Here is a 27,525-nt window from a genome sequence, read left to right on the forward strand (position 1 = left end):
GTACTCACATTAAATATCAGGGAAAGACCAGTTATTGACCCTCTAGTAATTGTGGTTATTCAAGATGTTGTAGCCATTATGGATTCCATTATAGATGTATATGCACCTCATGCACACAAGACCAGAGATTTTTTTTAATAGCAGTATCTGTTGGGGTCATCTGTGCATGCTGTATGTAACTACAGTGGAATCCACATTGATTATATCTCAAAGAACTACAGTTGTTGTAATTTAAGTAACCTTTCTTCTTCAGGTATGTGTCAGTGTGAATCCCACTGTAGGTGACTAGCAAGCAGTGTCCTCCCTGGACAATGGGAGTGAGTAATTTCAGCTGTGTTAGTCAAAGAGTGATTGTAGTGCTGCTCTCCCGAACATGGCATTTGACCTGGCTGCCAAAGGTATAAAATTTACAAAAGTCAGTGGTTTGCTCCAAGTTGCAAGCTTTGAAGATCTCAGAGACTACAGTGTTCCTGAAGCAGACAGAAGATGCTGCCTATACCCATGACAACTGGAGGGAGAGGCTCTCCAGCCATCTGACAGTAGGAGGAAATGCACTGTCTGATCCATTTCGTGGTTATCTGTGATGAGATGGCTTGGCCTTTTGATGGGCCAGATGTAGCCACAAAGATTTGGGGAGGAATCCTGAAAGATTTGGTCCTGTTAAGATAATGGAGAAAAGCTGTGGAGACAGACAAAGTATGCGGCATCTTTTAACCCTGCATTGAGTGCAGTTTCAGGATGAAGACAGACCTGCCCCTCCCCCAGGCCAGGTATTTCTGCTGGGACCTGCAGTGGCTGGAAGGCAGGATTGGGCTGGGTCAGGGAATCCTTCCTGCTCCATGGAAGCCACTCACGTCCCTCTTCCAGGTTCCACTTTTGCATCCGTAAGATATGGGGGAGACAGAAACATAGATCTGCTGCTCAGTACCCCCTCTCCAGGAGATGAAGCTTTAACCTGGCACCTTTCAACTTATGCATTCTTGCAGAGACTGATAGGCACTCTTGTCCAGTATGTGTGCACTCTCCTAAATGGAAGAGACACCTGCTGTATCCAACTATCCAGGGAATTAGCCCATCACAGGATGTACAGGGCTTGAAGCCTGCTGGTTTCAAGTCCACAATGTTGCATAATCCTATATGGACGGGTCTATGTGGGGGAGGGAGATGTGTGTACACACAGGGGGTCTAACTATCAGTACTCAATTCAGATGGGTTGATATAGAGCCCAGTAGCCATATGCTGAACAATCAGAAAGCTTCTGAGGGTTTGTACAATCTGTACAAGGTTTTGTAGATGACTTAGGCAAAGCTAAGAGCTAGCCATTCAGACACTTGCTAGTTTTGTGGCTGCCACTGGTGGTAAGAGGAAATTGACGGAGGATTGCAACCATCTCACCCTTTATGCTCTTGTATGGGAGCTTGAGGAGGCACAGGGTACATGTGCCCCCAGTGGACACTGCTAGTAAAAAATCCTTCTTCTCTCTCACACACGAGGTACATGCACACCTACGGTGGGATCTACACTGACACATTCTCAAAGAAGAATGTCAGTATGTTATATCTATTATCATTTCTCTCCCTTTATACAAGGGCCTGATTATGTAACCCCTACTCATCAGTACTCACACAGAAGTTAAAGGGAGTACTGCATGAGTAAGTGCTACTCAACATGACTAAGGGTTATAGAATTGGGCTCTTAGTATTTTACTGTAAAATTCTGGGTAGTCAATTTCTGAGCATGCACACACACACACACACACACACACACTCACACAAAACAAGGCTGTAGTGGGTGTTCACATTAAGGCTGAGTTTTAAGAAAATAGTACTTATACATACATTTCAAACATGAGTGTAAGGAAATTTAATATTTCATTATAGAAGGCAGTAGTGCAAATCTTTGTTACACTTTTCACATCAACATACACCTCTATCTGCACACAGTATCCAAGATTTGTTTTGGCTTAACAGCATTATGACATTACACAATAACTTCCCCAACACAGTCTGCTGCTAGTGATGGCTTTTTAGCTTTTTTTTTTATTATTATTTTTTGGCAGGTTCTGGCAATGGATTAAGACACAGTTTTGAAATCCTCTGTGGCCAAGAAGAGCAAATCTAATTTCATATCAGATCCAACCAAATGGTGCAGAGAGTGACTAAATCCTACACGTCAGTATATCATCATGTAATGTAGAAGGAATATTGTTTTAAAAAAATGTGTGTGTGTGTGTGTGTGTGTGTGTGTGTGTGTGTGTGTGTGTGTGTGAGAGAGAGAGAGAGAGAGAGTGTAAAAAAGTAACAAGATCCTGTTACTTTTCAGTAATGCCATCAGATAGTGTCAGCTTTGGGTATCTGCCGCATACGTTAAACCAGCCATGGACTGAGATACATGCCAGGTTTTTCAGTTGTTTTTTTTTAGATTTGCATTCCTGAATTGGCATTGTTTCCCTGATTATAAGGCTATGCTGTTTTTCGAAATCGCCACCTTTTTTGGCATGTGCTGAATGTATCTCTTATTCCACCTTGAGTAACTTAGGGTATGTCTTCACTACCTGCCGGGTTGGAGGACAGCAATCAATCCAGCGGGGATTGATTTATCGCGTGTAGTCTAGACGTGCTAAATAGACCCTCCGAGCGTTCTCCCGTCAACTCCTGTACTCCAGCGCCGCGAGAGGCGCAGGCAGAGTCGACGGGGGAGCAGCAGCAGTTGACTCACCATGGTGAAGACACCACAGTAAGTCCATCTAATTACGTCGACTTCAGCTACGTTATTCACGTAGCTGAAGTTGCGTAACTTAGATCGATCCCCCCACCTAGTGTAGACCAGGGCTTAGTATGATGAATATAAATTTCACAAGATAAAATGCTACTCTCTTGTTAATTTAATAAAAAAAGAAAGAAAGAAAACAAATTACCAGAAAAGGGTATAAAATCCTGAGTCAACATTTTTAAAAATACCAACACCTGTAAATATTTTAAAGCCATATTATCAACCACCTCTGAGAAATTTATTCATTAAACAGAAGAAACTGCTTATGGGAAATAGGTGTTCAATAATTATTAGATTCTTTTACAGATTGTTACAAAAATGATAGTGTATTATAAACCATGTATTTGAAAATGTGTGGTTAAGGTGATAACATGAACAAATTCTCTAAAGAGCTGATTTTTTAAAGTCTATTGAAATTAAATATTTTCCAGTAAAAAGGAAAGCTTGATAAATTAATTTTAAAACTATTACAAAAACCAACACATGAATAGTAGCACTATCCTTATTAGAAATTGACAATTTGATTTCAGAGTTTATTCTAAAACGGGGGTGTACTCTTCACTACACAAATAATATAAATATATTTTTTAAAATTCAATACTTTTTCAAGAAAAAAAATAAAAATGAATCTGTAAAGCAAAAAAATGTAATAGCTTTAGAGATTTCCAACAGCTTTTCAGATTTGCTGCTTGTATATATAGTGTTTTCCTTCCACTTTCCAGCAAGTTCTCTCAAACTCATGGTTCCCTCAGTAATACAGGTGAAAATAAATGCATTAACAAGTTCAGTCATTTCTATTACTTGGGTCTTTACTAATCTAAAACAATCAATATTATTCCTTACTGCACAACCAGTCTACCTATCTATCTAAAGAAAAAAAAGATTAAGATCTACCAATCCAGACTGCACAGTCAAACAGCAGCAGATTTCAAATACATAAATTAGTCCCTCTGCTACAAATCAGCTATCTACCTCATTCATGAGTTCCTAAAACTGGTCTCTCCTCAGGCATGGAGGCTATTTTTAAACTTCAAAGTTAATCCTGTGTTGATCTGAATTAATTGCTTCAGAAGCTTCTGATTCTTTGCTAAGTAAAACTACAGAAGCCATCTAGAAAAAAATCCCAAATTTCCTTTGTTTTCTTTTTTAGACACGGATTTCTGTCATGGATTATTTCTTTACATGGATCACCAATTTTAGGTTTCTATATATTAATGTTTGACTGTAAAGCTCTCTGTTGCTATTTTAGTTGAGTATTACCTTTTAGAGCATCCTTCCCCACACCAGAAGGTCAAAACGCTCAGAGGAGTCCACTTGATATTATTACTAGTGGCCATATGCTATATATGGGTGGAAGTGAGGGGTATGTGGATTAAGCATCCACAGAAGGTGGTGACAGGGGAGGGGAGATACTAACCCAAATTTACTGTGTACTGTGGTTAGAGAGCATGAGTGTCTGATGCCTGCAGAGCTAAAAATTTTAGATGGAAAGCATTTTTAGGAGCACTTTTTTTACATTTATGCTATCACAGCATAGTTAGGAAACAGATTAAATGGAAGCACAGATAAAATACTGAATATCTAAAAATTCTCTTCAGCTAAATCAAGAGATAGAAATCTCCTGATTTGAGTTACTTTTAATCTTCCTGTAATGAAAACAGAGGTTTTATTTGAATTATAAGTAGATCCTCACTATCTAAATCCTGGTTATCCAGAATTAATTTCTGTCATCTGTCCCCAACCCCCATCCAAAAAGTATATAGTAACTGAAACTCATTTTTGATGAAACTCTGATTATCTAAAGGTTCTGGATGTCCCTGAGACATGAATAAATAGTGCTTACCTGCATTGAAAAAGCAAGGATTGAGTTCAGATCTTTAGCTATGAGAGGAAAGGGAAAGGAGAAAAATATTTTATTTTTGAATAATTTTCTTAATTGGGATAGGATTCCATAGCTGGAAGGGAAAGAAACAACTATTTTTCTTTAATGATAAGCCAAACTGGAACAGTTTATAAGTAACAATGGATTAAGCTCATTTTAGATTTGTAAACTTTAAAAAAGCAAAATCTTTATCTCCAGGAGGGATTTTTCCCATTTTACATAAATGACAATAACCTAATTCTGATTAACTCCAACAGAAATCCGCAATGTTGCTTCTTTTGATATTATTTCATATAGCATCAGGCAACATACAGTATGCAATTCAAGATGGCAATTTATGTAGATCAAAAACTCAAATTTAAAATTCTGGAAAATATTTTATGGGTATTTTATCAATGAAAATGAACATTTTTTTTTAGATTAAAATGAATATCAAGGACGCCAAATGTTTCTCTTAAAGAATTTGAAATGTTCAAGTAACTTAACAAACACAAATTAAAACCTAAACTTGAAATCTGCTGAGTATAACAGGTACTATAGCTCTGATCAATCACTCCTCATCTCCTTTCAATTCATAGAAATTCCAGTAATGTCAAATGGAGGTTAGATCTGCCTTTCAAATAATAGTGTTTTTTTAAGTTTAAAGCACTCTAAACTCATTACCCCGTAGCCAGAATAGGTGTTACATGTTCTAGAAGATAGGGAAACTGAAGCAGACAGGTGATGGACCCAATACTTTTGCTGAGGTCAGTTTAGACACTGACTTCACTAGAAGAAGGATTGGGCCACAAGTAATTTGCCCAAGGCCACAGAGATAACCTGTGTCAGAGTCAGGATGAGAACTCTGAACTTCACAAAATTACTGGAAAAAGACAGGAGGACTAACTGTCGACAGAAGGTAGGTGACAGTATTTTTAATGTAAAAAAAGATCAAACACATAAACAGTAAGATGTGCACCTATCACCACCCTGAACACTTTATTTTTCCCCTCTCGGTATCACCATGTCTTTAAAAATCAATTGAATCTAATCTGAGACCACAAACATTTAAACACTTTAATCATATGGTTACTCATAGTGTCATTACAGGGCAGAGTTAAGGTTGTTTAGGTGCCCCAATTGTATATTTCTTACCCTAACATGTTTGTATTTCTTTCAAGTTTAACCTTAACTCTTGGACTTATAGCATTTGGTTTAGGAATAATTACAACCTCTTATAATGTATTTTACCATAAATTACTGATATAGTCTCAACAAGAACTCCATTTTAACATAACTTTTGTCTGAGAATAAAAATATATTTCATTATAAAAACAAAGCCACATTTTAAAACCTATGCAGATACTTGCAAACATTAACTATTTTGTTCACAAGTCAATGAGCTTATTCTTATTTCTTCTTTCTGGGCTTGTACATAAAACAAAAGAAACTAGCCTGGTTGCCCAGACCAAACTTCTCCTTTAGTAACAAGTTAAATAACAGCAGATCCAAATAAACATTTCTCATTCACTCTCAGTGTACATTTATAAAAACAGATTTGGAGATTTACAAAGTACCCCAAAGAACAGTTTTAGCTGCATACGCATATAAAATATTTTGCACAAAAATGGTAAAAAGAACCCTTCTCTTTTCATTAGATAATAAAACAAAAACACCAATGTTAACTTCATACTTTTAGCAAGTAATCAGTGATTTGACTTGAACAAAACAATGTCATTTAAATATCAACTTTGACCTTAACTTTAAAACTGGAATGTGACAACTGAAACAAACAGTTTTTAATTACAATTATTAATTAGGGGTAGACGGACCAAATTTTGGGACTAAGCTCCTCTACTGTGAGTCAAGCTTTACAAAGAAAATTGCATTACTAGTGAAAGTGTCAAGGAAATCAAGCTTTGCAATAAATTGGGGGCATATTCCACACTAATTTACACCCCATGTGACTCCACTTAAGTTGGTGGAGATGCATCGGACAAAATTTGGCCCCTGGTATTTTTAATTTCTTTTAATGCAAATTGTACACAAAAAGAATTAGTTCTTTGCAACCAGCCAGCTCTCCCACACAGACCACAATTTGAGAACAAATACTCCACTAAAAACATTTTTTGGGGAAAAAATTGCTTGTGCTTCTTGCACTTGTGAATTTTCCATCCACCGCTCGAGAACTATAATGTGAATTTCACATCCCAATAAAATGCAAAAGTATTTAAAAGAGTCATTCTCCCATGTCTTGCTCTAAGTCCTAAGGTAGACATTTTGAAACCTCTTCTCCTTCTGAATACCTCCCTTTAAAATGGTGGACTAAGAAGACACCATCCCTCTGGTCAGAGGTTTGTCATGGGCAGATTTCTGTCTGATTAAAGAGTCCGTCTGTAGCCAGCAACATGGACTTCAGCTTGAAAATATCTTAAAATTAGAATGAAAAGAAAACATAAAACAGCTAAGACAGAGGCATAGTTTGCTTGAGCAAAGGTCTGTCACCGGCTATGGAAAGACATAGCAGGCTACCTTATTGGCTCATCAGATTGCTGGATGTGACCACTCTTGGAGGTACCCAGGGTTGTGAGGCACCTTGCTAGCTCCAGCCCTTACCATGAGGAAGCCTCAGAAATGGAAGATGGCAGCCAAGCCTGGCTGCAATACACTGGAAGAATCTGGAGTGAGTTTTTGCTCTTATGACATAATATCCTGTTAGTTACATTTAAGGCTTTAGTAGGTGTGTTATGATTGTATATGTAACCTATTGTTTCCAACATTTCTATTTGCTATCATTTTAATTTCTATTTAAATAAACATATACTTGCTTTCTCTATAAACAAATCTAAGGCCTGGTCTACGGTATGCAGTTATTTTGGAATTAACCGAGTTACCTCGAAATAAAACTGATTCCGTCCACACGACCAAACCAGTTTTTTCGATTTAAAGGGCTCTTTACTCTGATTTCTGTACTCCACCTCGGCAAGTGGAGTAGTGCTAAAATCGAGATCGCAGTTCCGGGTTACAGGTACTGTGGACGCAATTCGACGATATTGGCCTCCGGGAGCTATCCCAGAATGCTCCCTTGTGACCGCTCTGGACAACACTCTGAACTTCAATGCACTAGCCAGTAGGCAGTAAAAGCCCTGGGAACTTTTGAATTTCCTGTTTGGTCACCATCAGCACAGGTGACCATCAGCACAGTCCACCATCACAGGCAAGCATGCAGAGTCCACCATCACAAGAGACCATGCAGTCCCAGATTCGCAGACAAGCTCCAGCATGGTCCGAATGGGAGGTACTGGATCTCATTGCATGTTGGGGAGACGAATCTGTTATGGCAGAACTACGTTCCAAAGAAAGTAATGCAAATACATACATTAAAGTCTCCAGGGCCATGATGGAAAGAGGCTACTCCAGGGACACAGAGCAGTGTCGTACAAAAATCAAGGAGCTCAGGCAAGCATACCAAAAAGCCAGGAAGGCGAACGGGCGCTCCGGGTCACAGCCCCATACATGCTGCTTCTACCGTGAGTTGCATGCAATTATGGGGGGTGACAACACCACTACCCCACCACTGTCCATGGACACCTGCACGGAGCGAGGAGGATGAGTTTTTGGAGGACGAAGAGGAGGACAGTGCACAGGTGGCAAGTGGGGAATCTGTTTTCCCCCCCAAGGCAGGAACTATTCTTAACGCTGGAGCCAATAGCCTCCCCACCACTCCCAAAGCATGCTCCCGGACCATGACCCTGGAGAAGGCACTTCTGGTGTGTGAGAGCTTGATTGGAGCCACGAGGTGTGGGGGGGAAAGCTGGGCTGTTCGCGTTTAGTTTAAAGGGCTCGTCCCTGCTCAGAGCCTCATCAGAGCCATGCTGGGCTGTTCGCGTTTAAAGGGCTCATCCCTGCTCAGAGCCTCACTGGAGTCCCACGGTGTGTGTGTGTGGGGAGGGTGTTGTGTGAAGCAATCAGCCCAGAGAGCCCACAGACTGCCTGCAAGCTGAATTCTGTTGCCTGGCCACTGCCTGCAAGCTGAATTCTGTTGACTGGACGCATGTGATGGCTTACTCACACCAAAGTGGCAGGCACTTCAGTATAAGAGGCAAAATGAGACCTTGTACAGAAAGAACATGTGCTGTGTACTATGGATTGCCTGTTTCACTGAGAAACAGTGTCCCCTTTGTTCTCTAAAATGTATCTTTTAAAATACTACCCTCCCTTTTTCTCCTCCCGCAGCAGGTGCAAATGTTTCAACGCGACCCCTATCTACTCCGTCCCAGAGGCTGGTCCAGATTAGAAGGCGGAAAAAATGAACTCGGGACGACATGTTTGCTGAGCTCATGCAGTCCTCCTGCACTGATAGGGTCCAGTTGAATGCATGGAGGCAAACAATTGCAGAGTTGTGTAAAGCGTTACATGAATACAAAGAGAGGAGGGACTTGTGCGATGAGAGCAGGCAGGATGCTATGGTCAAGCTCATGGGGGAGCAAACTGACATGCTCCGCTGTATGGTGGATCTAATGCGGGAAAGGCAGCAAGACCACAGACTGCTGCTGCAGCCCCTGAATAACCACCCTCCCTCCTCCCCAAGTTCCATAGCCTCCTCACCCAGACGCCCAAGAACACGGGGAGGGGCGGGGGGGGGAGGCTACGGGGACCCACACAGTCAACCCCAGAGCATTACACAAGTAGCAGAAAGCTGGCATATCCTAAATTTTGATTTGGTTTCTGGACTTGTCCTTCCCTCCTCCTCCACCCTCCTAACCCAATACCCCCCCTCCCCATCTAGCTTCTCATTTCTCTCAATGTTTTGTGCAACAAATAATAAAGAATGGTTTTTAAACAATTGTGACTTTATTTCCTTTCATATATATATATATATAGGGGGTGGATAACTTTAAGAGAAACAAACACAACTCTCACATCGTACCCTGGCCAGTCATGAAACTGGCTTTCAAAGCTTCTCTGATGTGCAGCGTGCCCCGCTGCACTCTTCTAATCGCCCTGTTGTCTGGCTGTGCGAAACTGGCAGCCGGGCGAATTGCCTCAAGCTCCCATCCCACCATAAATGTCTCCCCCTTACTCTCACAGGTACTGTGGAGCACAAAACAAGCAGCAATTACAATTGGAATATTGGTTGTGCTGAGATCTAACTGAGTCAGTAAACTGCACCAGCGCGCTTTCAAACATCCAAAAGCACATTCTACCACATTCTGCACTTGCTCAGCCTATAGTTGAATTGCTTCTTACTATTGTCCAGGGTGCCTGTGTACGGCTTCATGAGCCATGGCATTAAGGGGTAGGCTGGGTCCCTGAGGATAACTATAGGCATTTCAACATCCCTAACAGTAATTTTCTGGTCTGGGAAGTAAGTTCCTTCCTGCAGCTGTTCAAACAGACCAGAGTTCCTGAAGATGCGAGCGTCATGCACCTTTCCCGGCCATCCCACGTTGATGTTGGTGAAACGTCCCTTGTGATCCACCAGTGCTTGCAGCACCATGGAAAAGTACCCCTTGCGGTTTATGTACTGGCCGCCCCAGTGTTCCAGGGCCAAGACAGGGATATGTGTTCCGTCTATCACCCTGCCGCAGTTAGGGAACCCCAGTGCATTAAAGCCATCCACAATGATCTGCACATTTCCCGAAGTCACTACCCTTGATAGCAGTTGGTCAATGATTGCATTGGCTACTTGCAGCACAGCAGCCCCCACAGTAGATTTCCCCACTCCAAACTGATTCCCGACTGACCGGTAGTTGTCGGGCGTTGCAAGCTTCCACAGGGCTATGGCCACTCGCTTCTCAACTGTGAGGGCTACTCTTATTTTGGTGTCTTTGCGCTTCAGGGCAGGGGACAGCAAGTCACAAAGTTCCATGAAAGTGGCCCTACGCATATGAAAGTTTCTCAGCCACTGGGAATCATCCCATACCTTCAACGCTATGGAGTCCCACCAGTCTGTGCTTGTTTCCTGGGCCCAGAATCGGCGTTCCACGGCATGAACCTGGCCCAACACCACCATGATCTCCCTATCGTCACATGCCGTGCCATCTGTGTCCATGTCCTCATCAGTATAGTAATTGCGCTGTCGTCGCTTCCTCACCCGGTTTTGCAGGTACTGCACATACTGCTGGATAATGCGCGAGGTATTTACAATGGTCAAAACTGCAGCGGAGATCTGATTGGGCTCCCTGGCTATTGCACCTGCACGGGTAATCCTGGAAAAAGGGCGCGAAACATAGGAAAGCAAAGTGGCAGCGGAAGCTGTGCTGCTTGGTTCACAGTAGTCGAACAAAGGCAGAAAATGGCTGTCTTCTGTGGCTTTCACGGAGGTGGGAGCCCAGGACAGACAACATGGAGAAGCTCAGAAGCGTGGCAATAGCAGGAGAGCAGAGTTGGTGGCGGAGGCTGTGCTGTTCGGTTCACAGTAGCCAAACAACAGCGGAAAATGGTTGTCTTCTGTGGCTTTCACGGAGGTGGGAGCCCAGAACAGACAACATGGAGAAGCTCGGAAGCGTGGCAATAGCGGGAGATCAGAGTTGGCGGCGGAAGCTGTGCTGTTCGGTTCATGATGGCCGAGCAGAGTTGGCAGTGGAAGCGTTCGATGAGGAAGAGAAAGAGTAGACAGTAGAGATTACATAGGAAGATGAGAGGAAATGAGAGGTGGATTCATAGTAGCAGGAGAGCAGCGGTGCACCGTCTGCTGAAAGCAGTATGGCATCTGCACGCCAAAAAGGGGCGAAACGATTGTCTGCAGTAGTTTTCTGACGACACACACCCAGAAACACCCGGGAGAATGTTTTTGCCCCATCATGCACTGGGAGCTTAACCCAGAATTCCAATGGACGGCAGGGACTGCGGGATAGCTACCCACAGTGCACCGCTCCGACATTCGATGCTAGCCTCAGTACTGTGGATTCAATCCGCCAAATTCACACGCTTTAATGGGGACACAGAAGACCGAATGTATAAAATAGCTTCCGAAAATTCGAATAGAATAATTTTGAAATAATTTCATACTGTAGACGTACCCTAAGTGTTGTGTGTTAAGCAGAGCTGTGATACAAGGTGTAACTGGTAAGCTGTCGTGTACTGTTCCTTTGGAAACCACTCTTCTGGTAATTCTGTGAGTGTCCCATGGATAACGGCTGGACAGTGCAGGGGTATGCTCAGGACTCAGGGTTTGGAGTGTGTCTATTGCTAACCTGCAGAGGGACAGCAGAATCTTTGTGGGCTGAGAGAGGAGTGCCTATTCTGCCTGTGGCTGGTTGTTTCAGGGAACTGACCCATCAGGCACAGCTTCCTCATGCTACAGGCAGGTGGTATTGAGGTGCCTCAAAACCATGGGTACCTATGGGAAGCGTCATATTGGGAGAGGAGTTGAAACAACAGGTAAAGCTGCTGTAGGGAGTGGCATAAACACCATCATAGGACTGAGGTTTCATCCCTTTCCCCCACACAACCTCAGAGACAGTTTTTCTGGTTGACACCTCATATTTTTTTCCCACTTGGTCAAGGATAAGTAAAAGTTTCACTGTGGGTACAAGCTGTTTACACTTTGTTGGAAAAAGTGCATTTTATCTTCCATCTAAGTAATCAATTGCATCCAGCACTGCAGTATCTGAGCACCTCACAAACATTAATTTTAAATATTATTTTAGTTAATGTTTAACAACGTAATGTTTTAATTAATTTAATACATAAAGAATAAATACAAATTAACCAAAATACAAAAAAAAAAGACAACCCAGAATTTTGTACAGATCAACTTTGTCTCTCTCTTGGAATACTGGAAGTTCACATTATAAGGAAAGAGAAGTCAGTGGCTACAGTAGATTACTTCATACAACAGCAATTACTATTAATGAAAATCAGATTTCCTTCCTATAATTTGAATTCTCTGAAGGCATCTTCACCATATCTCCACACTCTTAAAGGATCTATTTGTGCCAGTTGTCAACCACAGAAGCCACTGAAGTTTCAAAGTTAATTAGGGTGAAGGCATGCTGGTGCAAGTTAAGCTTTCAGTTTCTTGGGAATATGCCTATTTAACAAGCTCTGAACAAAAGAGACAGGTGAGCAAGTGTGGATCTGTGAATGAGATTCCTTAAGAGAGCACAAATTATATAATAAACTTTTTTTTATTTGACCAGTTAAAGCCTAGCGAAGCATGAACTGATAAGCAATAATGCAGAAATAAAATAGCCAAGTACGAAATTTTTGCCTGGACAAATGGAAATATTCTTTACGGAGAGAGGATCATTGTTTCTTTGTACTCTTCCTCCATTTTTGTGCTAAGTGCTGTACAAACAGAATTATTTGGGGGGTGGGGGAGTGCTGGCCATGACTGGGGTTCCTAAATGCTACAGTAATATAAAATAATAGCAGCTAACTCCCATTCTTCAACCTAAAACACCCTATATTGTGACATACCCAAGGAATATCTCTATCACATTGCACAAAATTTTTGTTACTTTGATATAATGATTAAGATATTGAACAGTTTGTATGTTTGAAATTGTAATGAACAGCTAGTGAACCTACCATTTTTTTATGTTCATGGGTTTACCTATTCTTGTTTTACTAAAACAGCTTATATTTTATCACCAGTTTTTGGATTTTTTTTTTTTAATCCGGAACTATTATATAATTTCAAAAATGAGACTTCAGTGTTTTTATATTAGTGATTTTAGTATACATACCAAACAAAAATCCCCCAAACCCATCCCAACACCACTGATTCTTACATGCCCTAGTCATAAGTAATTTCAAAATCAAACTTTACCCAAAAACAGTGCAGAGTGACTTACAGGTATCAATACCATACGGCTGATTTTTTTTCCTTTATCCATGTGTGTGATTTTTTTAAAATGAAAAACCTAAAACGTGCTATTAATTTGAGTAAATAAAATCCTGAATAAAGGCAGAACATAATTGTTTCTTTCTTATATAATAATCAGAGTTACACAATATTCTTTAGTAGTGCCTACATCTTTACAAGAAAAATGTGGTTGTAGCACTAGAAACACTCCTAAAAATCCAAATGATGTTACATTTCTCACTAAATATATAGAAAATGTATTTTAATTTATCTGCTAAAATCAGAACTGATCATATGTGAGGGATATGTGCCAACATTTAAAAAAATTTAAAGAGCAAGATAAAATGAATTAAATCATTTTAATATAATTTAAAACAAAAAGTATACACGTAGGGGGAAATTGTGAGTAATCCTTTGTAAAGAAATTGTAGGAAAGGAAGTATTTTTAACCAAAAATTCTTTGTTGAATTGCAGCTGTAAAGCATAGCAGATATGTCCAGTAATAAACATACATAATAATTACAAGTGGCTTCAGACATAACTATTTTTGGACAAGATACTTAGAAATATAGCTTTCTAGTGACTTAATTGGTGCTTATGTTTTAAAATAAAACATTAATTTAGTTGTTAGGATTAATATGTCTATTTTATAAGCTTTTTTTTTTAAGGCAATTATTTCAACTACATATTCAAAGCATAAGTTAACCCTTATGTGCTTAACTGTAGGTCAAGTGTGTTCCAAAGAAGGATTTTTGTTGGCTAGATTTGGTATAGTTTCAATAGCCAACACAGAGTTTTGCCTCTAGCTATTTTGTAAAGGAGCCATTTCATTAAAGAAGAAAGATGTGAGATCTTACATCAGCTTTTTGATCTCATGGAAGTGTCATAGTTCAGGGATCTGTGTATTATAGTTTTGTTGCTTTAGTGTATTTGAGCCTTTGTTTACTTTCCCTGCTATTGAATGGGAAAACAGAGCAGTATGCTCTTAGCAGCACTATTTAAACATTCTGATAAGCTAAATAATGCTTTCATCTTCTGTACATGTGCAGTTTATCCAAAAACTAGTAACAACACTTACTAACAGGATCAATCTCTAATTGTTGAAACAGAAAAACAACACATTTATTAATCACATCAAATATTGAATTATTTTATGCCAATTCAACGTAAGACACAGTGAAATGAAGTCTGTGTTATGTAGCAAAATAAAGCAGGTAAGTCAAGATGTCTTTCAGACAAATGGTTTCCACATATCACTTGGCTGCCAAGGTACCTGTATTTTGTCGACAACACCCACATATGCAAGGCTTCACCTGCGCAGCTGTGACTTACTGGTTATCACTCACAATCCAAGCAAGATCTCTTTCTGCTACCTCCCCCACCATCAGGGGAGAAGAAAAAAAGAGTTATTTCCACAGATCCATTTCTGCTCCCTTCCCCCGTGTCTAAGGGTAAGGGAGAAAAGAATAACCTATCTCTAGGTACTGAGCCCAGGAAGGAAGGAATGAAACCCACCTAGGTAACCTACTCTGCATTCTGCAAGATGATTGAAGATTCCTCACCCCCACCCCATGCTCCTCTTTGCATTGGGGAACTGGAGAGGCACCATCTTGGCTCTTCCCTAGAATGATGAGGGTAGGGTGACCAGATGTCCTGATTTTGTAGGGACAGTTCCATTATTCAGGACTTTGTCTTATATAAGAACCTATTACCTCCCACACGCATCTTAATTTTTCACACATGTTGTCTGGTCACCCTAGATGAGGACAGAGGAACCAAATGGCACACCCTCAAAAGGCCAGTAGAAGGTAGGCATTGTTACGAGTATGTGGAAGTGGGAAGGGGAAGAAGAGAGAAAAGTATCAACACAGTGGAAAGAGTGGCTTAGAATACTATAAATGGGAAAAAGCAGCTGCCCAGACCAAATCAAGCCACCTTTGGAAGATACCACTTTTCAGTTTTAGGAAACGGAAAGTTTGTATGGTTGCTCAGGAGAGAAGATGGTGAATAATTTGCAAGGATATATGCCTAGAATACATTTTAAATGAACTATTTCCCCCTCAGTTACAGCCATGCAATTGCAATGACTTCGCAAGTTTGCCTGGGTTTAACTAAGGACAGAATTTGGCATTACATGAGCAAGAGAGTCATAAAAAACATGACTATTGAAGTTCAACTATTAAATTTCAAATGGCAAATTAAACAACTTTATTAAAAGCAGGCTACTTCATTCCAACAAAAGTGGTTCTTCACATTTCTCAAGAAAGAGTTAGTAAACACCTTAACAGGCCTGCAACAAATATTACGTATATTCATGTTTCATATACGTTTTCCGTTTTGTTTTTGGTCTTCAATAAATGCTAATTCATAAACAAGATGATATTCTTGCAAAGAGGAAACAATATGGTTGCTCAGTTTACCTTAATTTAAGCCTTTAAAAAAATGGCATAATTTTTTCTGAGGTCTCCGAGGTGACTTTTAGATTTTCAAAGCAGAGTGAAATGGGTGCACTCTGTACTTGCATGCTGTTCATTTGCAATCTCAAGGGACGTGCAAGTAGTTTTGAAGGAACACATTTTGCAGCCTTAGCAGAATAATGTTTCACATGAATCTTCTGCAGTGTGCCCAAGACATTTTAGGTGCACCTATTGCTACAGGAAACATTACCTATAATTCTTCTTATTTAAAAACAGATACCTTACAGAAGTCTCACTGTGGGTGGGTCTCATGTTCCCAGAGAAAGACTAGGCAGAACATCCCTAGTTCTTGAGATTTTTGACCCCTCTGAGGTTATGTCTTTCATTGCAGTTAACTCAGGCTCTTACTTGTGTTTTGCCCCTAATCCCCCTCACATCCCACCCTAAAGCATCTCACCCAAGTTTAGTGGTACTTTACACCCTGGCTAGCTGGCCCAGCTGCGGGTATAAGTTAAAGTCTGGGTGCTGCTTTCAATCTGTCTGCAAAATGCCCACTTGGCAGTAAGAACACAGGCTAAATCACTTGAGAGCTAAAAGTCCTCCAATGCCTTCCCACAATTCCCTTTGCATGTCCAGAAGACAGATAAGTTCTCCCACAATTCACTGGGAAAGAATCAGAGTGGCTCAGTTTACTGCAGGACAAAGGACCCTGGAATATGCCCCCAGAAATCCTAACAGCATACATGGATGAGTGCAGAAGCAGTGAGCCCTACAACCAGGCTAGGCTAACCTGGTTGACTCAGACCTGAATGCCACTTAGCCAAATTAACTCTGCAGTGAAGATATACCATGATACATCGGTAGTGATGATTAGCATGAAATGCCTCAATTCTTACCTCATGCCATTACCTTAGCCCTTTGTAAACTTTCAGTAAGGGAGGGGTTAAATTGAGTGAAGTTGTTCTGGGTTGGCAGCCACTAAGGAATAGTACTGAGTTATCATCTTGTGGTCCAGAATCTAAGCTTTCACTTTTAAATGATGGGCCAATTTCTGATATCTGTACTCACACTGAGCAATATCTTACTCCTTTAGAAATTACATGAGGAGTAAAGTAATGAGAGCAAGCATGTCAGGATCTAGCCCTGTATCTCTAGCCCTTATTGTGCAAAGAGAAAGTTCAGAATTCTGACTTGAGTGCAAATTGATGATGACTGATGCAACCTATCTCTGCCTTAAGACAGCCCAAACAATAGCTCTGATAAGTGTGAACTATCCTGTTCATCTCAGTGTGAACTCTGGAAACTACATTACAGTTTAAGGCTATGTCTACACTGTGCACCTAACACCAGTGCTGCTCTAAAGGTATGCAGTGGAGCCGCTCTTTAGTGGCAGGAGAGAGCTCTCCTGCAGACAAAATAAAACCATCCCCAACGAAAGCTGGTAGCTTTGTTGGCAGGAGAGTGTCTCCCACCGACAAAGCGCTATCCACACAGGCTCTTTTCATTGGTAAAACTTTTGTCGGTCGGGGTGTGTTTTTTTCATAGCTCTAATCAACAAAAGTTTTACGGATGAAAGTGCAGTGTAAACATAGCCTGTCAACCTTAACTATTTCCCTGCTGATAATGATCACACAAGAGAGGATCATGCCATAGTCTACCCTAGAAATTTTTGTCAGTTTAATTATACAGATGTAATTTAACTAGCAACACCCTCTTAGGCCATGTCTGCATTCTGAGGACTATAGCTCCAATGCCATAACTATGCTCTGCCAGTATAACCCCATAGCATAGATGCAGCCTACAACTACGGAAGGGATTTTTCCACCACCTCCCGGAACAACAGGAACAGACAGGTTGACGGAAACATTCTGGCATAAGATATACCAGTATAATCATTTTTATATCAATATAACTGCATGTACACTAGGGCTTTTACTGGCATAGCTATGTCCACAAAAAATCATCAGTTATACCAACAAAATTTTCTAGTGTAGACCTACCCTCAGTCACATCATGAAGCTCTGTGCAATTTATTGTGAATGGAATCTCATTTAGATGTCTCCTTTTGATGTCACAAATGGGTGTAGGTTGGGGTGTGGCTGGAACTTGGGAGAGAATCAGGTTTTTTTCCAATCTGCCCCCTAGCAATGGATGAGTGAGAACCATGTGAAACGAGAGCAGCAATGTAGACTTTGTCATTTTCCAGAGAGCAGTGCCAGTGGAAAAATCTAAGACAGATAAGTAGAACTGGTGTTTAAAAAAATTGCATAGACTTTAAGGTATTTAATATCTATAGGATATTAGGAAAAACTTTTTCACTAGGAGGGTGGTGAAACACTGGAATGCGTTACCTAGGGAGCTGGAGGAATCTCCTTCCTTAGAAGTTTTTAAGGTCAGGCTTGGGGATTGGTCCTGCTCTGAGCAGGGTGTTGGACTAGATGACCTCCTGAGGTCCCTTCCAACCCTGGATATTCTATGATTCTATTCCAATTAAATACTCAAGCATTTTAAAACATATTGATAGATAAGAACCACCTTACCAGAATGGGCATAGGAAGGATGTTTAGCTCATTAAAATTGAAATCCATCACCATCATAAGAAGGAATTTTGGATCAGTCTCTGGCATCACCTTAAACTTGTAAAATCTGGTTAAAAGGTGGAATGGTCACTAGAACATGAAGCTGAAGTTACCGTCACCGGCAAAATCAGCTTCCATGTAAGAAACCTGAGCTCACAGGATCTGAATAATAGAAAATATTTTCCATCAACTTTGTCCAACCCATATCATCCTGCCACCACGGAAGGGACTTTGGTCTCTCAAGAAATAAACAAATGTTCTTGAGCTGCGGATAACCTTCTAATAGCAAAAGCAGCTGCAGGAAGAAGAGTTTAAAATACTAATTTCCAATACAAAATTGGACTAGTTCAAATAAACCTGAAATGACCCAAACATATAACAGTTTAAAAAACACTAGATGGATTGCCAACAAAAAAATCCCAGGCCCCTATGCACTGCTAAGTATAAAAAAAAACACTTAGTGAGATTGGAGAGATGAAATTGCTGCCATATCATGAGATTCTATATCAAGGACATTGTTTCATAATACCATGAGCATGAAGTTGGAAATGCTATGGTTAATACACAGTATGCCCATGTAGATACTGAAAATAGTTAAAACAGAAGCTGAGATGTCCCATGCTCACCAGACATGAATGCGGTCCTTGAAAATAAGGGTTCAGATTCTCTGTCATTCTATTCCTGCTCTTGGCACAGAGATGTGGGCAGGTACAAACTTTGTGCTCCCTTTATTCTGAGCCATGCAAGGACCTATCATAGACCCATGTGTAATTTAGAGCCACTTATGGGCTGCTCTAACTTGTACTCTGCTTTACATAGTGCCACAAGAAATAGAGACTACCCATATAGGTCAGTGCCCTCTGGCCATGCCCCTACACTAGGGGTTGAGAGCAATATTGGTGAAAAACCTTTACACCACTCCGACACTAGTTGGGGAGGCTCACAGTACAAGAGATATTCTCTTTAAGACACCTTTATGCAGCGAGATTGTCAGATAAAGTGACCTTAGTGTAACTGAGGATCATGCCAAAAGATATCCAAGTGTGAAATCTCCAGTAAATACAGGAACAGAAATGCAAAAGAATGACTGGAACCATATGAGATTCCTGATCCTCCATGATCCAGGGTTGATGCAAATCTATTTGAATTAAAGAGAAAAGACAACCAGGATTCTTATAAGACTAAAATTTATTAATTTTTCTAATTTGGAGTTCCAAAACACACTGAATAGCAATGTAATAGACTGCAAATCACAGTTTGCTCACCTCCATGAGATTCCAGATGAGATGACAATAGCTTGCCATAGGTAGGCCATGATTATTTCATGATAACTGAGACCTGAAGAAGCTCAAAAGCTTCTGTCTTCCACAAACAGAAGTTGTTCCAATAAAAGATATTACCTCATCCAGCTTGTCTCTCGTGATTATTTCAAAGCATTTTATGGATACATGGGGCTAGCCCAAAAGGCAAGATGAGATAATAATTGGTAATTCTGTTCCCCCTATTACAAATCTGATATGCTTCCAGTGCTTAGGACATATCCCTATGTGTACATGAGCATCAGCAAGGTCCAGAGCAGAGAGTTTGTCACCTTCCTCTAGAAGAGGCATGATGGTTTGTAGGATAATTCTGCGATAACTATTTTGAATATCTTTTTCACTAGATATTGACTCTAGTCCCAGAGTTCCAGAATGGGTCTCAGCCCTCTAGTCTTTTGGGGTATTGACTCTGGTACCCCTGAGTTCCAGAATGGGTCTTCTTTGTATCTCTGATGTAGAACAACTATAATTTTACATTTAGTTGGTTAAACCTGATAATTGCGTCAGGAGTAGTGAAGTGTAATGCTTTGATGCCTCCTTCATATTTGTGAATCAGGCATTGAGTCGTTATATGTTCCATAGTCTGTTCTGGGTGACCACAAACGCACACTGGAGAGTTTTTAATTTTCCTTTTGTGCATCAAGTATCCGCATCTGCCATGATTTGTGCGGATGTGGTTTAGGGTTGCCCATAAGCTTCGTGGAAGATCGAAGCCAGGGAAATTCTCCATCTGGTCTTTCACAAGGTGTTTGTTTGTGACTTCTTGTGTATTGCACTCAACTTTCCAAGCTTCATCAGGGTTGAAGTCACATTGTGGGAGATTAAGTGCGTGGGTCCAGAAGGGTTAGTCATAAAAACCCAGAATAAAAACTCTTCTTTTGTCTTCTTTGTAACACAGGCTTGCCTGCTTTTTGCCAGGAGAGATTGGATTTCCTGCAGCATCTCTTCCTCACAGATATGTGCCAGAAAGTATTTTTTCAGCAAAGGAATATAGGTGAGGGAATTTCATTGGATTTTTTAATACTGCATCATGTAGCCCCAACCAAACAATGCTCAGAGCCATTCCAAGCTGACATAGGCCTCGGCAGGGGGTGAAAGGCTGTTAGTTTTCCTCTTATTTAGGCTAATAATATTCAGTACTGTAAGTTTCTGAAAATCTTGGCTAAGTTCTGAAGAAGAACAGTAAGTTCCTCTTTTTTTATTTTTGCTGACTTATGCTGAACTGAAAAAAATTATTGCTGCTTCAAAGTAGATTTATTTTCTGACCTTAAAAAAACCCAATAATGGTCAGATCACAGTTTCCATCTGAAGAGCAAATGTTAAACAATGTAGAAAATCTAAAATAAATATAAGTTTTAGGAGCTAAGTACTCACATTACCTCCCAAGTACCCCTAACAATTCTTAACTTACTTTCTACTGTTGGAAGAAAATATAATGATCTATTTACATGACTGTTGAAACTTGCTCTGTAATTCTGGTGCCAGAAACTGAAACACAGTAATGACATTGAATAGGTAATTAGTATCTATTAAAACAGTATACAAACTAGGGCGTTGTCAAGGTGCTAACATCTGGTTAAAGCACCTGAGGGATTTGGCTTCCTAACAAAGCATCAAAGATGGTGGTGACTTCATAAAAGTTTTTATAAATCACTCACAGACAGGCTATCAAAGGATACAACAAACCCTGAGTTTTGTGTTATATTTCATGACTTAAAAAAAGTACAGTAGTAGAACCTTCTTATATATTTTCACTCCCCGTTCAGCAAAACAAAACAAAAAGCTCTTCAAAATTGTCCCTTCCTTTCAACTCAGGAAAAGGAGTGGAGGCAGTCTCTCTTTACCTACAGTTGCAGGGGGTACTGGAGGGCTATGTAAATGCAATGTGCATGTGTGCTGTCCAAAATTTAAGTCTTCATTTTCCCTGGAAGCAGCAACTGCAGTAAAAGCAGACTGTCTTCTCTTCACTTCCTGTTTCAAGCTACTGCAGAGAGCACAGGGATTTCTCTTTATTCTTCCCTCTCAATAGCTAATGGCAGTTTATTTGCTCCTCCCCTATTCAACCAAAGCAGAGGAGGAGGGAGAGCTGATAATCCCTTCTGAATGCAGCATTTAACATCTATCTGATAGGTGATGATAATTGCTGCATTCCAAGAGGATTAGTTCAGTAGTCAGAGGTTAAAACTTCACCATGGGCCATATCCTGTACCAAACTTGAGTACAGAGGCTGCCAGGGAGGTTCTCCTAAGGCTTGTCTTTACTAGAGAATTTTACTGTGTTTGAATCAAGTTAGCAGACATGATGCTGATCACAATGTAGACTAGAGCAAATTTTGTTCTGTATTGTGTCAGCCAATTGTGATCAAACTGTTACACTAAGGCCAACAGCCAAAGATTATATGTCTTGGTATTCACACTTTGATACTGTTCAGTTGCTACCAGACCCAGAATAGCTTGCACAAAGAGTCAGTTTTACAGGGAAAATTATTAGTGATGTAATAGCAGTCAGAATGATATTGGCAGTTACATTTGTGAGAATACCCTAAACTCTGTTTCCAATATTTAACACAGTGTGTTTTAATACAGTGAAGTGAAAACTTATCTGCTACATATTCTTTCTTCTTAATTTCAAATTCCTTTACAAGAAAGTTTCCAGAAAGGCATCCTGAAATCAAAAGTTCTACTGAAACTGCCTATTTTGTAATCAAGGTAAGTTCAAATTTTGTTTGTTTAATTATTTTTCCAGGAGAAAAAAATTGGCTGCCAGTAGGCCACCTTCAAGTAGTCATACCATGCGGTGGTCAATATTCTTTTGTTCTCTGCTCTTCATTGCCCTAAAGGAGCTGACTACCAAAAAGTGAAGCTCTTTCTCCAAGACCACTTTTAAAGACACTTTATGAATTGGTCATTGCTACCAGAGACTTGTCTGAAGATGTTGATATATCTATGTGCCAATAATATTCAGCAAAACTTTTAAGTGTGGGGCTTATCAGTCTTACAGTTCAATCTTGTTCACATTCTCTAGCATTATAAACCTTTGGTAGAGGAACGAACACTGATGTTTAATGTCCTCCTGAATTTTTTTTTCTGTGATTGAAAAGTTTTACCAAGATAAGCTTCAGAGTAACAGCCGTGTTAGTCTGTATTCGCAAAAAGAAAAGGAGTACTTGTGGCACCTTAGAGACTAACCAATTTATTTGAGCATGAGCTTTCATGAGCTACAGCTCACTTCATCGGATGTAGCTCACGAAAGCTCATGCTCAAATAAATTGGTTAGTCTCTAAGGTGCCACAAGTACTCCTTTTCTTTTTGCAAGATAAGCTTTTCCATCTTCATTCAGGTATTGTAACATTTCAACCACAACACCATCCTCCCCAGCTATTTTTCATTGCTTTTATAATGTTTCACACTCTTTCTAGTTCCCACATTGTAATATGCAGTGCCTTTTCTTCTCCTTTTTCAATGTACATGTCTTCAAGATCATCAGAAAGTTCCTTCCCTATTCCATCAATCTTTCCAGGGTGCTGTTGGTTCCAGAGCACAGTCTGCCATCCTTAGTTTTAATGCAGCTTATTTTTGAGACAAGAATTAGCAGAAGTCAGTTTGGTTTCTTCCCAGGAGCAGGTACGAGGATGCAGTCTTTACCTTTAGGATTTTATGTGAGCATGCATGAGCATGCAATAGAAGTGCAAAGGTAAATTTATATGTGCTTTTGTGGCTTTTGAGAAAGCATGTGATAAAATCCAACATAACGAGATAACACATATTCTTGAAGAATGTAATATTGACCCCCACGATCTACAATTAATAGAAACCCTGTATTGGGAACAGAGAGCATCAATCCAAATGAACTATGAACTATCTAACTACTGCAGCACCAAGAAACATGCCCACCAAGGTTTCATACGATCTTGCCAATTATATAACATATAGATAAAAGGTATAATGAGGGAAAGCTTAGAAGATACCAATCAGGTCATACAGGTCAATGACATATACATCAACAACATAAGATATGCCAACAATCTAGTTTTCATTGCTTTGAATAGGGAAGAACTTCAGAACATGATTATTGCTGTAAACAATGCTTGCAAGAAATTCGGAATGACAATCTATGTTAGGAAGACAAAAAGTATAAAACACAATAAACACTGTAACACAAAAAGTAGGTTACAAGTAGTGGAACAAGTGAATAGTTTCCCCTATCTAGGGAGTCTAACAACAGTTGGAAGATGTGATGAAGAAATCCAGAGACTGATAGAACTTGCAAAAAAGAGTATTCAAAAACTTCCAAAGACCTCTGTGTTGTCCAAAGTTAAAACTGCATAACTGCACTAAAATGCCGAAGTTCTACATATGGTCAACACCTAGCTGGACACTTAAAAAGGAAACAGAGACAACTCAGAGAATTTATGTTTTGGTGTTAAAGAAGAATGTTACAAGTTAGCTGGATAACCAAAACTATGAATGATGAGGTGAGGAGAAGGATGAATTTTAAACGAACAACTCCTCCTTGAGACCCTTGGTAAGGAAAAACATTTTTCTACAGACACATAGCTCACTGACCACAGAGCGACTTGATTCCAGCACTCATACTATCAGGCAGATTTATTGTTTTCCCCGCCTGGAATCCTCCTCCAGATTTGCATTCTGTATGTTAGATTGCAGTTAAGGAGCTTGGAAAGGAGCGTGACTCAGTATAGTAAGGTGGCCTGTAGGTAGGACATCGACGCAAAGGGGGGTAGACTGCATGAGAAGAAGGGCAGTTGTGCTTGCCTTCAGAAGCTCATGTAATTAGTGAAAAAAGCAGATTCAGTGAGAACGCTTTTTTAAACTTTATTTTTATGAAATGAGAATAAGATGCAAATTTTGTGACTGTTCAATACGAAAAATTCAAGCATTCAAAACCTTCAAAGATGCAGAAATATAAAAGAATAGCTCTTAACATGTAAGCGCCATCCAATGTAAAATCTCTTCAAAATTATTGAGGAGTATTTCCAAGGTTTTCAGGTGACCAGTCTATCTTGTTTCTGTAAGTCTTTGCAGGTGCTGGCCTTTGTACAGCACACTTACTTCATGCTTGCAAAAAAATCTTAATAGAGAGTTACAATTTGAGAGCATATTTGCCATTGTTGAGTTCTTCTCACATACGAGTAAGTACCAGACATAACTTGTGAGTGAAGCAGTGCATGTAAGGTGTCTACTTATTTAACATCTCCTGTAAAAGCATTTGTACGTCTCCTTAGCACCCTGACATAAAACTTGGGAAGCTTCAGAGCAAGAACATAAAGTATTTTGAGGGTCAAAACCCAGTTCATGGAAGTCTTTCAAATTTGTTGTGTAATATCTTCGGTAGTGAGGCCATGTAATTGGGCAACTCCAATAAGTCTCTTCTTGGCTTTGCCATCAACAGAGAAGTGAAAACAGTGGACAAATTTTCAACATTTGCAGCATCCCTTGTAGTGTCACATTTCTAGCAGAGGAGTTTGATGTCACCATTTTTCTGAGTATCTTCAACAGAATCTTTCAAAACCATCTTCTTCATAATATCAACGATTTCATTCTGAATTTCAGCAGAAGTGTACTTTACATTTTTCGGAATGTTTTTCAAAGCATCCTTGAATTTTGGATCTTGTCCTGCACTATACTTAAGTAGATACATGAAAATTCCTGATGAATTGTTCAGAGTAAGATCTAAGTCTTTGAAATTTATGATATCTTGATTTCTCACAGCAAACTGGATAATTTATGCCAAGGTTTTTAAATAGTACCCATTTCATTCAATGTGAGAGGACGATACCAAAGCACTAGTTGTAGTGCCTAAAAAAGGAAGTTATGATAAAATATCATAATCAAATTAATAATTCAGTAATGTTATTGAGCAAATGAATAAACTGAAATACTAAAATTAGTAAATTGTCTGTATGCTGGATCTACCATATCAAGTTTTAGAGCTTTCTTGAAGATAAGGGATTTAAAGTTTATATGTGTGGAAGATACTGTTTATAAAAGTTTTCTTTTTTCCTCTCCCTTCTCTTGGCATGGTGATTCATAGTAATCAGGGTGGGGAAATTTCCTCCCTTCTTAATTTTCCATTACTAGCGTTTTCTTTTCAGTTTCAAGTTGTTTTATTGTATCCTCATTAATTTTAATGGTCCACCATTGTCTTTTCCTAGATTGTACAAGGCTACATACTTGGAGCTTGACCTCCGTCTAGTGAGGTAGAGTCACCAGAATTATGACTGATAATCTCAGACTGAGAAACTGGAGGGCAAAAAAAATCTGGAACAAACATCTTATTTCTACAGGGCAGGCAAAGAAGTTTTGTGGAGGGCAGTTCCTCCTTATATGTTCCCTTAGCTACAGACCTGCAGTCTGGTAACAACAGTTCCCCACCTTCAAGAGTCTGAAAGCTAGGTGGTAGATGACAGGAAACAGCAGAACTTGTTTGTCCATGGTGGGAAAGGACATTTTGTAAGGCACAGAAAATGGAGGATGAAATAGGAAAGAAGAGCTAGACTGAAGGATTTTAGCAGGGCAAATGGGGGATTTTAAGGAGAGAAGAAGAGATTGGGTGAAGGCTGTGGACAGAAGACTTTGATGGGGAAGGGAGCAAGGGAGGCTTCCGGGAAGGAAGTGAGAGAGTGACAAAACCTTGAGTGTCTTTAGTGGGAGGGAGGAGACAAAGATGAAAGATATAAGAGCACGAGCCAAAGATGGCTGTTGGGGAGTACCAAAAAAGCACAAAAAAGTAAGCAGGCCAATAACTGATGGGAAGGCCAGAAGATGCCAAAGTAAGGTGAGCAGCACATCAAAAGTGCTTACAGTCATAAAGTCATAGCTGTAATTAAAACCCAGGCCTCCTAATTCTAGGCCTGAGCTCTAATCACTAAATCAAACTCTTTTTAATAGGGCAAGGGGGAAGGGCAGAACAGAACAGTTCAGAATACTAAGGAATTATACTGCCACAAGTTTTTGGGTTGTTTTTTTTTTTTTTTTTTTTTTAAGAAATAACATCCTTCATTATTCAGTAGGATCTGAATTCAAATAGCAATTTAGGTATTCTTTCTAAAATCTCCATTTTTAGAATATCAAAAACTGAACTGCAGTCTAACAAAGATGGCACACAGCTTTGAAAAATGGTCATTCTCAGAATTCTTTAAAAAGTTTGATTTTTTCAATTAGACATACCTCCATCGTAGTTTCTATCTAACCAATCTGCAGTCAGTTGTTTCAAATAAAGGTTTGTTTTCAGTACAAAGCTTGCATTCTGTTTAACTGCCAGTGTTAACCCATTTTTAAAAGTATTTTCAATAGGTCCATATGTCAGAATCTGACACCGCTTGTACTTATGTCATCTGATATTTGAGAGATATCAGTGATGAGTTAGGAACATTAACATTTACAACAATGTTTGCTATTGCACATGAAAAAAGATTTTATTTATTCTCAGTATTTGTTCAATGTTTGTTACATGTTAGCTAGGGATTAACCTAAAAGTGGAAGGGCTTAAATACTATCTATTGATTGCTTCTTACTAAAAGACTGTTTTAATTATTCCTTAAAACTTCAAGACATAAAAATATCTTTTTCCCCCCATTTAAAATGATACATTCACTTTCTGTCTTAAGAGAATAGATTTTGCATTTTAAAAGCTACACTACTGACTTGACCAATTTTTGACATAGATTCCAGGAGGTGTTTGGTAGTAGAACTGCTGGCTCTCATTTTAATTGATATGACAGCTTTTATAATTGCCAAAA

The 27,525-nt window shown here is 39.7% G+C and overlaps 1 long non-coding RNA gene across 1 annotated transcript in view; it reads right to left on the reverse strand.

Moving 5' to 3' along the window:
- Positions 1 to 4,632: 4,632 nt before the first annotated feature.
- Positions 4,633 to 27,525, reverse strand: part of LOC141990001 (uncharacterized) — an 88,009-nt gene continuing 65,116 nt past the window's right edge. The window contains exon 3 of the long non-coding RNA XR_012640040.1: positions 4,633 to 4,653. This is a non-coding gene — a long non-coding RNA (uncharacterized LOC141990001). The remainder of the gene's footprint in view (positions 4,654 to 27,525) is intronic.

This window comes from Natator depressus, chromosome 6, assembly GCF_965152275.1.
Source record: "Natator depressus isolate rNatDep1 chromosome 6, rNatDep2.hap1, whole genome shotgun sequence".
Classification (NCBI taxonomy): Eukaryota; Metazoa; Chordata; order Testudines; family Cheloniidae; genus Natator; species Natator depressus.